The sequence below is a fragment of the Notamacropus eugenii genome, chromosome 1 (genome assembly GCF_028372415.1).
Source record: "Notamacropus eugenii isolate mMacEug1 chromosome 1, mMacEug1.pri_v2, whole genome shotgun sequence".
Taxonomy (NCBI): domain Eukaryota; kingdom Metazoa; phylum Chordata; class Mammalia; order Diprotodontia; family Macropodidae; genus Notamacropus; species Notamacropus eugenii.
In genome coordinates, this window is record NC_092872.1 from 709,655,456 (window position 1) to 709,667,845 (window position 12,390).

Below are 12,390 nucleotides of genomic sequence, written 5' to 3' on the forward strand. Positions count from 1 at the left end.
TATAATACCAATGAATAGTACAGTTTATTAGGTGAGTCAGACTAAACATTTATCTAGTTAATAGCTTATATAAAAGATTGACTCCTTAATTGCAAAGATGTGCAGAGAAAGACACTGCATTAGTTAATCCATAATCATTTTTACAAGAGGTCATTTGCACCGATGAAATTCCTGCCATAAGTCTGGTTTTGAGCTATTTGTTAAATTAGTTAAGAGTCATTTCTGTTTGGTATGAACTACCAAGACTTAGGTCAAGTCTTCAACAACCCAGCCTTTCAATTTAAAGTCCAATTGAGCATCTAATTGTCTCAAACTGAAGCTATTGGTTAATTCGTTGTCTGGTTTTCAAATTAATATTGATTTTTAAAAAGATTTTCATAGTTTGAGAAACAACTACTGGTTAAGCTTCCTGGAACTAGTCTGAATTTAAAGTTTTACTTTTTCAGTTAATAAAAAAAAATCTAGAAAGGAAAGGAGGAGGTGGAAAAAGGGTGCTCATGATTCTTTTCCCCAGCTATTTACTGTTAACTAATGTGAATTGACTAAAGCAGATGCTTTCTCCACACAACTTTTCAATGAAGTAGTCAACTTTTTAGATAAATGATTAAAAGGATAAATGTTTAACCTGAATCTCACCTAAAAATTCATTGGTGTCAGAGTCGTGGGATAGCGTGTGTTGTTGACCACTCTCAGGCTGTTTTATACATCCTACGTATACAAATATTCGTGCTGTTATAATCGTTAGTGCTTTTTCATCTTGCAGGGTCTGGCAACGGAACTTAACCCAAGTTCTAATAGGTCAGCAGAGGAAGAGGACTGGGAGAAGGGGAGACTACAATAACTACAGAGGTTTTTCCAGTGAAAAAGAAATGTTTAAAAGGTGAGTTGAAGAAACCTTTCATCCTCACAGGACAGGAGTTTCTTAAATTAAACACCTCATCACCTTAATAGGTTGACAGCATTAAGAAAATTTATAGTTGGACATAGTGATAGAAAATCATTGCATGTGATGAAAAATCTCCCATGAGCTGAAATAAAGGCTATTTGTACTCTGTCTCTGAGACATTCAGTGAGTACTGAGTATATTATGAAATTTGATCTGACATGCAGACATTTGTCAAGTTCTTTGATTGATTCATGTTTAGGTGGTCCTATTAAGAATAAGAATGGTACTCTTATTAATAATGATAATGATGACTAAACCAATCTTGTTCTTTCTTCAATGAGATCAAGTATCCATATCTAATGTCTGAAAATGGATTTATTTTTGGGTATTTCCAGTCTCTCTTGAATTAAACATGCTATGGTAGCTACTATAAATACTGAGGTCAGAAAAGGAAGTATTTGGCAAAAGAAGATGGAAACCTGTTGGGGTGATGTGTAGTCATCTTTAAGACTCCGTGACTTTTGATCACATGACATCTTTTAATGAAGTTTTTACTTGTATGCTTATTAATAATAATGGTAGCATGGCATTGATAATAATGGTGGAATACTGGACATAAATAGGATTCTTATTTGAAATGTTTAGAATTTTTCAAAAAAGAGAGTAGTTAGCTTTCTTTCTGGAATGTATTGAAAATATCCCAAGATGAATTCTTGAGGTTGCTTCTAGCTTTGTGAATTTATGTGTACAGTCATATGTATAGTGTTACATATACATGTCTCTGAATATTGACATTTCCAGTGGTGACTAAGACTTCAGGAGTGACCTCAAGGACCAAAAATTTAAACATTAAGTTTTGGGTGCGTTATTATGTGTTATAAAAGTTTAGTGTTTTGGGTAGATTCTCAGTGGAGGATATATAACAAAATATGGAAAGAAATTATACAAGATTAGAAGGCTTGTATAGTTTGCAATCTGTTCCAGTGGAGGGATTACCTACAGATTACTCATGGCATCCATAGACAATGGAAGGCAATGAAGCCATTTTGGGGGCCTACTGCTATGACTGCCTATTAATATGTCAATGTGTATTGTAAACTCTAGACTGGATCCCAAATGGCCATATACGGGATGGAGTTGGGAAGATCACATTAAAAAATAAAACTGTCATACAAAAAAAGGACAAAGAGGATAGCTGGAGAAGAGATAATTTAATATGGATTTATCCAAAGCAGCATGATTTTTTAAAGTCCCAGAAGATTGGGGTAAGAAAAAAAAAAAACCTTAGGCATAGGACTAAGGGTTTCTTTCATGAAGTTGGTGAGAGAGGTAACATGGTACACAGAATTTCAACCAGAAACCAAGAATAGTCGTTCATATTATTTTACTGCTTATCTGTTGGGAGAATTGTTCTTAGTCCAATCGGTATCTATTCGCTACATATCTTAGATACTTTTCAGAGGCATTTGATGCAGTGACATTTTCCTTTACAGCTTTTCTTCTTATACTGGCTACAGTGACTGTTCCCACAGCATTTGAATTTCATAAAGTCATAATTGTCTATATCTTTGTTATCCCTTATATTCTTCATTTGATTATAAATTGTCCCCATAATCATAGATGTTAAAGGGAACTCCTTTGATTATTTTCTGTTTTATTACGCTGAAAACTTTCATATTTAGGTTCTATTTCCATTTGATGCTCATTTTACTTGATGATGTAAATCGCTCATTTGATTCTAGCTTGCAACAAATTGTTTTCTAGTTTTCACAGTGATTCTTTTTTTTTGTTCTTTCTTTTTTCTTATTTTTTATTTTTTTTCATTTTATTTATTTTTAATGTTCTACAATCACTACCATAAAACTTAGATTTTTTTCCCCCTACCTACCTGCCACGACCCCCCTCCCTCCCCAAGATGGCATATAATTCTATATAGGATCTACATATGCATTCCTATTGAATACGTTTTCACTATAGTCATGCTGTGTAGAACTAAAATAAATGGGAGAAATCATATAACAAACCAAAACATAATACACACACATACACACACACACACACACACACACACACACACAATGATCTGCTACATTCTGTGATTGAATTCCATAGTTCTTTCTCTGAATGTAGTAGGCATTTTGCCTTAGAAGATCATTGGGAATTTTTTTTTTATGTCTTTGCATTGCTACGAAGATCCAAGTCTACCAGAAAGAGTCCTCACACACTGTGATTGTTGCTGTGCACAAAATTTTCCTGGTTCTGCTCCTTTCGCTCAGCATCAGTTCATATAAGTCCTTGCAGGCCTCTCTGAAGTCTTCCTGTTCAACATTTCTTATAGCACAAGAGTATTCCATTACATTCATATACCACAACTTGTTCAGCCATTCCCCAATTGATGGGCATCCCCTTGATTTCCAGTTTTTGGCAACTACAAAGAGAGCTGCTATAAATATTTTTGTACATGTGGGATCCTTTCCCATTTTTATGATCTCTTGGGGATACGGTCCTAGAAGCGATATTACTGGGTCAAAGGGTATGCATAATTTTATTGCCCTTTGGGCATAGTTCCAAATTGTTCTCCAGAATGGTTGGATGAACTCACAGGTCCACCAACAACGAATTAGTGTTCCAACTCTCTCACATCCTCTCCAACATTATCATTTTCCTGTTCTGTCATGCTAGCCAATCGGATAGGTGTGATGTGGTCCCTCAGAATTGTTTTGATTTGCATCTCTCTAATCAAAAGTGATTTAGAGCATTTTTTCATATGACTATAGATAGCATCAATTTCTTCCTCTGAAAACTGCCTGTTCATATCCTTTGACCATTTAAGTGATTCTTGTTAGAGAGATTTTTCTTCCCCTTAGTAGTAGTGTTCTTAGGACTGTGCTGGAGATGGCTCTAACTGGTTTTTGAGAGTCAAGTGTTAAATTTTCCACATGAGTTTTTGTATCTCTGAAACTGACAATCAAAATTTGCTACAAATAGGGGCCTGATTTATTGGTTTTTTTGCTTGTCTAGACTTAAGTGTTAATAATACAGATGAAATGTAAAAGAGTGTGTATACATTTTTTTTCGAGAGCCTGGTGGTTAAACATTTACCCAACACCCCCTTAGATTTTCTGAACATTTGGTCACACTGTTTGTTTTATCTTGTTCTTGCTTAGCTAGTCTTTTCCACCAATCTACTTTAATTTTTTTTCACTGGCATCAGAGAGTTTCGATGATTACAGTTTCCTAAGGGAAATAGAGATCTGGTAATGCTGTTGTCTTCATTCCTGCTTTTTGTTTTTAAAAAATCTTTTTGGACAGTTCTGAGCTTAATCACCAAAAAGGAGCATTTCCATAAAGACAAACGAACACTAAAAGAGAATTTTATCTGAAACCATGAATCTCTATTTCATGCTACTTCCTTAAAGAAAAATTCTACATGGTACTTTCAAAACTGACCTACTTGTCTATGCTTTCTTCTGAACTTTCTTTTTCATTTTTTCCAAATTTATCAATTTATTTGTTTTCAGTTGTCAATAATCACTTCTAGAAGTTCCAAATTTTCTGCCCCTCCCTTTCCAAGATGACATACAATCTCATATTGGCTCTACACATACATTCCTATCAAACACATTTTCAAATTGGTCACATTTCATAGAAGAATTAAAATGAATGGGAGAAACCAGGAGAAAAACTAAGCAAAACATAACAAAAGAGAAAACAGTCTACTTCATTCTGTGTTCCTACCCCATAGTTCTTTCTCTGAGTGTGAATTTTCTTTTTTCTTTGCATTAAAAAAAGTTTTGATGGACACTTTTCTCTTTCATCATTATCGCTACCTTCTCCTTCTTCCTGCCACTTCCCTCCCAAAAAACTGCAAGGAAAGAAAAAACAACCCCTGGTAACAAATAACGATTATTACGCAAATAGAATCCACATAATGACCATGTCCAAATATGTGTGTCTGCATTTTATATTCATCCCTTCTTTGTCAGGAGGTGGGTAGCATGTCTCATAATAGCTCTCTTGGAGGTTGATAATTGCTTTCGTTAGAGTTCTTAAGTCTTTCAAAGTTGTTCCTCTTTACAATGTTTTCCTTTTATAAATTGTTTTCTTTACTCTGTGTCTGTTCAAACTACCCAGGAGTCTCTACAATCAAAGGCAACTAGATAGCACAGTGGATAGAGTGTTGGTACTAGAGCCAGGAAAACCTGAGTTCAAATCTAGTGTCAGATACTTATCATCTGCATGACTCTGGGCAAGTCACTTAACCTTTGTTTGCCTCAATTGTAAAATGAGAATGATACTAATTGCTCCTATCTTTTAAGGTTTTTTGTGAGGAGCAGATGAGATAATATTTGCAAGGTGGCTGGTATAGAATTGGCCCTTAATAAATGCATGTTTCCTTCCTTTTTTCATCATTTCTTATGGTACAATAATATTCCATTAAATTAGTGTACCATAACTTTCTTAGCCATTCAATTATTCAAGAGGCAATTAATGCCATTCATTAAGTTCTAGTTCTCTTCTACTTCCTCTTAATCTCTCCTTTAGGATTAAGAAGTTTTCCCTGGGACCATTCCCTCTTCTTGGGCAGCTAGGTGACAAAGTGGATAGAGCGCCACTCCTGGAGTCAGGAAGACCTGAGTTCAAATGAAGCCTCAGTACTTACTAGCTGTGTGACCCTGGGCAAGTCACTTAACCTGTTTGTCTCAGTTTTCTTACCTGTTAAATGAGCTAGAGAAGGAAATGGCAAACCACTCCAGTATCTTTGCCAAAAAAACTCCAAAGGGAGTCATAAAGAGTAGGACACAGTCTTCCTCATTCACTTTAGCGTATTCTCATACATCCCAATTTGTAAATCACACAAAAAAGGATTCTGTATGAAATTGTGAATTTCTATCTCATTCCTTTTATTAATTTGGTTTTTCTGTTCCCCTCTTTTTGCTCTGTTAGCTAATGATTTTAAAAATCTTATCTAAAAACCAGCTCATGGTTTTATGGATCAGTTTCTTGGTCTTTTTGTATTTAAATTATAATTAATTTTTTTCTTAAAATTTCAAGTTTATTCTCTAGATTAAGAAGTTGCATGCTCAATTGTTGAGTGTCTTCATTCATGTTAAATATATGCATTTTCAAATAGGTACATTTTATGGCCTCTCATTTTACATGTATTCTATAAATTTTCATGAACCTTTTCATTACTGTAATTTTCTTTGACATGATTATTTTTTTCTATGGATTATTCTTAGATCCACTTATTGCTTAGGATGTCATTCCTAGCTTTCATTTGTCATTATTCAGTTGTGTACTATTCTTTGTAACCCTGTAGATCAATGCATATCAATGCTGTCCATGGGGTTTTTTGGTAAGGATACTGGAGTGGCTTGCTGTTTCCTTCTCCAGCGCATTTTGCAGATGAGGAAACTGAGGCAAACAAGGTTACGTGACTTGCCCAGGATCACACAGCTAGTAAGTGTCTGAGCCTGGATTTGAACTCAGGTCTTCCTGACTCCAGGCCCAGTGCTCTGAACCATCTAACTGTCTTAATTCTACTTATCTTGCTCATATTTTTCACTGCTGAATGCTGCTTCATTTTGTTACAGTCTATAAGTGTCATATTGACTTTTTCTGCCTTTTTATATTTATATATACGATCAGTTTTGCAAAAGGTATGGCTGTTACTGATAAATACCTTCATAGATCTTCCAAATATATATTTCCAACAGTCAATTCACCTCTATTTTGCTTTTTGTTTATTTTTATGGTGAATTTCTCCAGTTCTGAGAAGGGAATATTAATGTCTTCATGCTATTTTTATGTTATCATCTAGCAATGTCTTTTGACAATTCAGCTAACTTTTCTATTAAGAATTTAGATGATATGCCATTTTGTTCACATATATTTAGAGATATTGTTTCATTATCTATGCTTCCTTTGAGTATAATGTTATTTCCTTGTTTGTATTTCAGTTATCAATTTTGTTATTGCTATCATGATTATCACTCTTGTTTTTAAAAAAAAATCTCTGGAAACAAACTTATTTTGTTTCAGTACCTCTTTTTATTCAGTATATAATTTATGTTTTAAATGAATTTCTTTAAAATATTTTCCTTTTTATCAATGAACTTAACAATTATTAATATAAACAAACATTTCCAGTATACAAAGAACAAGGTGACGCATGAAAAACTGTGAATTTTTGTTTTGCAATTTTATTTTGATGCATATATTAAAGTTAACAAGGAGGTAAAAATGAATAATTGTTGATTTTGTTTTTCTTTAGCCATTCCTCAATTCTCTTTTGTTTTTGTTGGGAAATTTAATCTAACCTCATATAGTATTATAATTCATAAGATCCTAGGTTTAGAGCTGGATAGAAGCTTTTAAGTCATTGAGTCCAGCCTTCTCATTTTACAGATAAGGAACCTGAGACTGAGAGAGGTTAAGTTACTTGTTGATTGTCAAATAGCTAGTATGTGTCTGAGACAGAATTTGAACTCAGATCTTCCTGACTCCAGGGCTCACACTCTATCCACTCAGCCATCAGCTGCTCTCAGATTGCACTGTACACATCCTGTGTGAAGACTGAATTTATGGTCTTCAGAAGAGGAGGCTTTCAACACCATTGCCTATTTGAAACTACTCTCTCCAAAGTTATTTCTAAATAACTCCAATTATTTCTAAATTGCCAGATTTCATGACTTTTTCTTCTTTTGATTTCTTTTCTGCATGTGATATAACTCTCTCCTCCTGAATAGGAGAGGGAGTAATGAAGCAGGGTGATGTAATGAGTAGAACACTGAACTTGGAGTGAGGATGACCTATCTAACTCTAGGCAAGTCACCCTTTCCTTTAAGTCTCAGTTTCTCCATCTGTAAAATGAGCGTGGTTCAGTGGATGACCTCTAAGGGTTAAATCTATGATCCTTTGATGGTATGGATTTTATGAATACATTGGGTTTTCAAGATATTCTTCTGCCTTGGTTCTCCTTCTACCTGTACCCTTCTACTTGTTGGATCATAATGTATGTCCTATCCACTAGGAGTTCACCAAGGTTTTCTCCTGAGCCCTCCTCTTTCTTTTCTAGAATCCCTCTCAGCATCCCCATTGGTAGATCTCATCAATTCTCATAAGTTTATTTATCACCTCTATGTAGTTAACTCCCAGAACTATAAGTCTAGTCCAAATCTTTCTTGAAAACTCTGGTCCTGTCATGATAACTACCTATTGTAGACATTTCCAAATGATTTCTCATAGACATGTAAAACTCAGCATGTCCAAAGAAGAATTCATTATTCCTTCACCCTTAGCACCCTCCCTCCACCAGGTCCGCACGTCTTCTGAACTACCTATTTCTGTTAATTTTACCACAATCCACCACCTAGACAGGCAGGTTTGTAACCTTGGAGTCATCAACTCCTCATTCTCTTTTACTGCCCATATCCAGTCAATGACCGGGTTTTATGTATTTTACTCCAAAATAGCTTTTCCATCTCCATTCTTTATTCCCATTGTTGCCATCCTAGTTTAATCTTGTCTCATCTCTTTATTGAACTATTACAATAGCTCTAGTTGATCTTTCTGCCTTGTGTCTCTTCTCTAGACAATTCATACACTCCACAGATGCCTAAAGCATATTGCCCTACTCAAAAAACTCCAGTAGCCGCAATCTGCTCTAGATTCAAATACAAATTCCTCTTTTTGGCATTTCAAGACCTTTACAACCTGATTCTGAGCTATCTTTCCAGGCTCATTATAGATAATTTTCCTTCATGTACACTATATGATGAAGTTAAACAGGGCTGCTTCACTGTTCCTCACATCTGACATTCAGTCTCCTATCTTTGTGTCTTTTTCTAAGCTGCCTGCATGCCTGGAAAGTATTCCTTGCTCATCTCCACCTTTTCGAATTCCTGGTTTCCTTCAAAAGTCAGCTCAGATGCAATCTCTCATATAAGTCCTTTTCATACAACTGTTAGTCCCTTCCCTAATTACCTTGCTTTGGGGGAGGGTATATATTATGCATATTCTTACATGTGTCCATATTATGGACAATATATTATGTATCTATGCCTACTTACATACACATACATGCATGTGTGCATATATGTAAAAATATACATTTATATATAGAAACACACATAGTTTGGTTAGTTTTCAATCGTATCTGACTCTTGGTTAATCTATTTGGGGTTTTCTGGGCAGAGATATTGGAATGGTTTGCCGTTTTCTCCTTTAGCTCATTTTATAGATGGGGAAATGAAGGTAAACTGGGTTAGGTAACTTGTCCAGGGTCACATGACTTCTACGGGCCTGGTGCCACATTTGAATTCAGGTCTTCCTGACTCCAGGTCCAGCACTCTATCCACTGCAACACCTAGCTTTACCATGTATTTATATACTTAGAAGTATGTATATATGCATATACATGTATATACTCATGAGAATATATGCAATATGCATTTTATACAAGTGTAGGTATATATTCATAAATATATAAGTGATATATGCATCTACTATATGTGCAATATATATGTTATGTATATACCTACATGTATATATTTACATATCTCCCCCGGTAGAATGTAAGCTCCTTGGAGGCAAGGACTACAGGGACATAACAGGGGCTTACTTAGTACTTGTTGATGATTACTTGTGATCTCTATATAACTCACTAAATTATGTGATTGTGAAGAAAGATATGATATTTTATATTAACTAGTCCATGAAATTTTGCCCACTTTCCTATCTTTTCATTGAAATTATCCTTGATATACGTGTAGCCCTTTATCTCAAAGATCTGAGAGAGATGAGAATGAAATCTTTTGGCTTTGGAGTTGTTGACAATCATTTTCATTACTCTTTTTTGATGGTATTTTTATTTTCTTATTCTCCTTTTCTATTCTTTCCGAATCTTCACCTTCAAAATTTATCCTTTGGTATTTTAAAAATCAGGTTCCTTCCAGCATAATTTTGTTATTGGTCAGGTCCAAGCACTCTACTTTTTTTTTCCTCATCATTTCCACATCCTTATAATATGTTAGACCCTGAGGTGATATAGTTCAAAAGTGTTAGTTTCACTGACTTTAATGATGAAAATGGATCACTCTAGAAATGCTGGAAAAATCTATTACATTTCTCAGGTGTCTGTGTTCTTTCAGCTTTTTGTCTATAAATGCTATGGGATGATTTGGCTCAATTACGTCTCATACCAAGCTTTCTGTAGGTTGGTTTTCCCCATGCACTGCTTTTTGCCATTTTGTGGGATAATACTCCCTGTGTTCCTCGACTCTTCTCCTCCATAATGTTTTTCAAATGAGCTTGTACTCGAAGTCAGTGTTACCCTTGGTTGTTCAATAAGGAAGTCTTGTTTTTGTTAATTAAGGCAGTCCTTTGAATCTTTTGGTTTCCTTGTTATATGGTTGTTGTAGTCTGGTTAGCATCATTATATTTCCATGTAGTAGAAATTTTCTATTCATTTTCCTTTCTTCTAATTTGTTAACTTTGAACTTTGTGTTAACCAGTTGAGGCTCTGCTTGTACACAGACAGCTCTGAAATGAGTACTATGTCAAAAAACTATCATCTGTTATTTTAAAAGATAAAGTCATTTTCATTTTTTGTGATGTTTGGTGTTTGCTATGTTTAGAAGAACCCTCCAAATCTCTTTCTGAAGAAAATATTCACAAGATATCTTTGCATAACCATTGTCTGACACAGAGCCTTACCCATAGTAGATACTTTGTAAATATCCTTTGGTTTGCAAGATGTCAAATAATTTAATAAGCCTTTGGCTTCTTTCATTAACTTAATACTTAATGGCATTTAATATTTTTTCCTGCTGATCCTCTAAATTTTTATTGTTACATAACAGACATTTCCCAACAAATACTTCATTTCTTTTTCATCTTTTAGTGCTGTAGCTAGCATTTCTAGGATAATGTCAAATAACCGGAGAGACTGGGCAACCTCACTTCACCTTGATCTTACCGGGAAAAATTCCAATGTTTTTCCATTACACATAATACTAACTCTGACTTTAGAGATATGTTTTTGACCATGTTAAGGAAAACTTTTATTCCTCTACATTTAAGTATTTTTTCTTTTTAATTGAAATTTATGTTGTATTTCTTTGAAGACTAACTGATTCTATTGATATAATCATGTAATTCCTGTCATTTTTGTTACTTAATATGAATAATTATGGAAATATTTCCCTAATACTAAACTATCCTTGTTTTATCCTTATTTCTAACATACGTCCAGCTTGGTTACAATGGGTATTCTTCTGAAAATGTGGCTATGGTCTCTTTGTTAATATTTTATTGAGTTTTTTGAATTACATGAGTCTATAGTGTTCTTTCCCTGCTTTATCCCTCCTTACTCATAGTTATAATTACTTCATCAAAGAAGGGTCCCTACTTCCTATATTTTTTTAATAGTACAGTTTGTGTACCATTGGGATTGTTTTTGAAATATTTAAGTGACTTTATTTGTAAATTCATCTGGACAAGGGTAATGGAGAGGTGGGGCAGGGGAGTAGCCATCAGCACGTTTGGGTGATGCAGTTGCCCACATGGAACAGGCTGGGAAGTTAGCCTTTAGACAGGTATGAGGATTTGACGTCTATTTCTATGACTTGCCTTGGAAAGACTTGGGGCATCCATGTCTATGGATAGGCATCCTGTAACTGGTTCTGATCCTACAGTCACATAATAGAGAGGAGCCTCTTTGCCTATCGAGCTAGGTACTATGGCATTAGGCTCCTTGTGAGGGATTTTTCCATTCTTGCTAACTTTGGAGAAGGAGAACAAGCTACTGAGGGCTTCCAGGTTGAGGAAAGTCACCCAGAGCCAGCCTCTGTTCTTACCCAGAGCATAGAACCATACTGCTGCTTCTACCCAAGGTTCAATAGTGTATGTAGTCTATGCTGGCTTTAACGGCATGCAGTCCAGCATTGATGTACTGAGGAATGACCTTGAGGACCCAGTATAAGGGACTTTTACAAGATGAATTTGGCATTTCTACCTTTCTGTATCAAATTATGGGTTCTTTAGGCCTGGCTACATTATCAGTTTTTGCAAATATATTGTGTAATGCTGAATAGCAAAAAAGATATGCTCCTTAAGATTCCCATTCAATAAATGACAAACATATATCATATTTAGTTTTCTAATACTTTTTTCAAACTCTTAATTTCTCTTTATTTATTTGCTTTGCCTAGTCCTGAAAGTTATGACAGTTACCAACAAGTATAATACTGCTATCTAGATCTTCTGACAATATAGTTGATTTTTTTCTTAATTACCCAGAAGATATGCCACTGAGAAACAAGTGTTTAATACTGATATTATTTAATTATTTAATTATACATGGTACCTTGATCCTATCCGTTCTAAATGTTTCCTTGTCTGAAATAATGATTATAATTTCTGCTTTTTTGATTCAATTGAATTATTCTAAATTCCACTCTAACTCATTTTCACTTGTATGAATCTTTATGTTTTAAGTT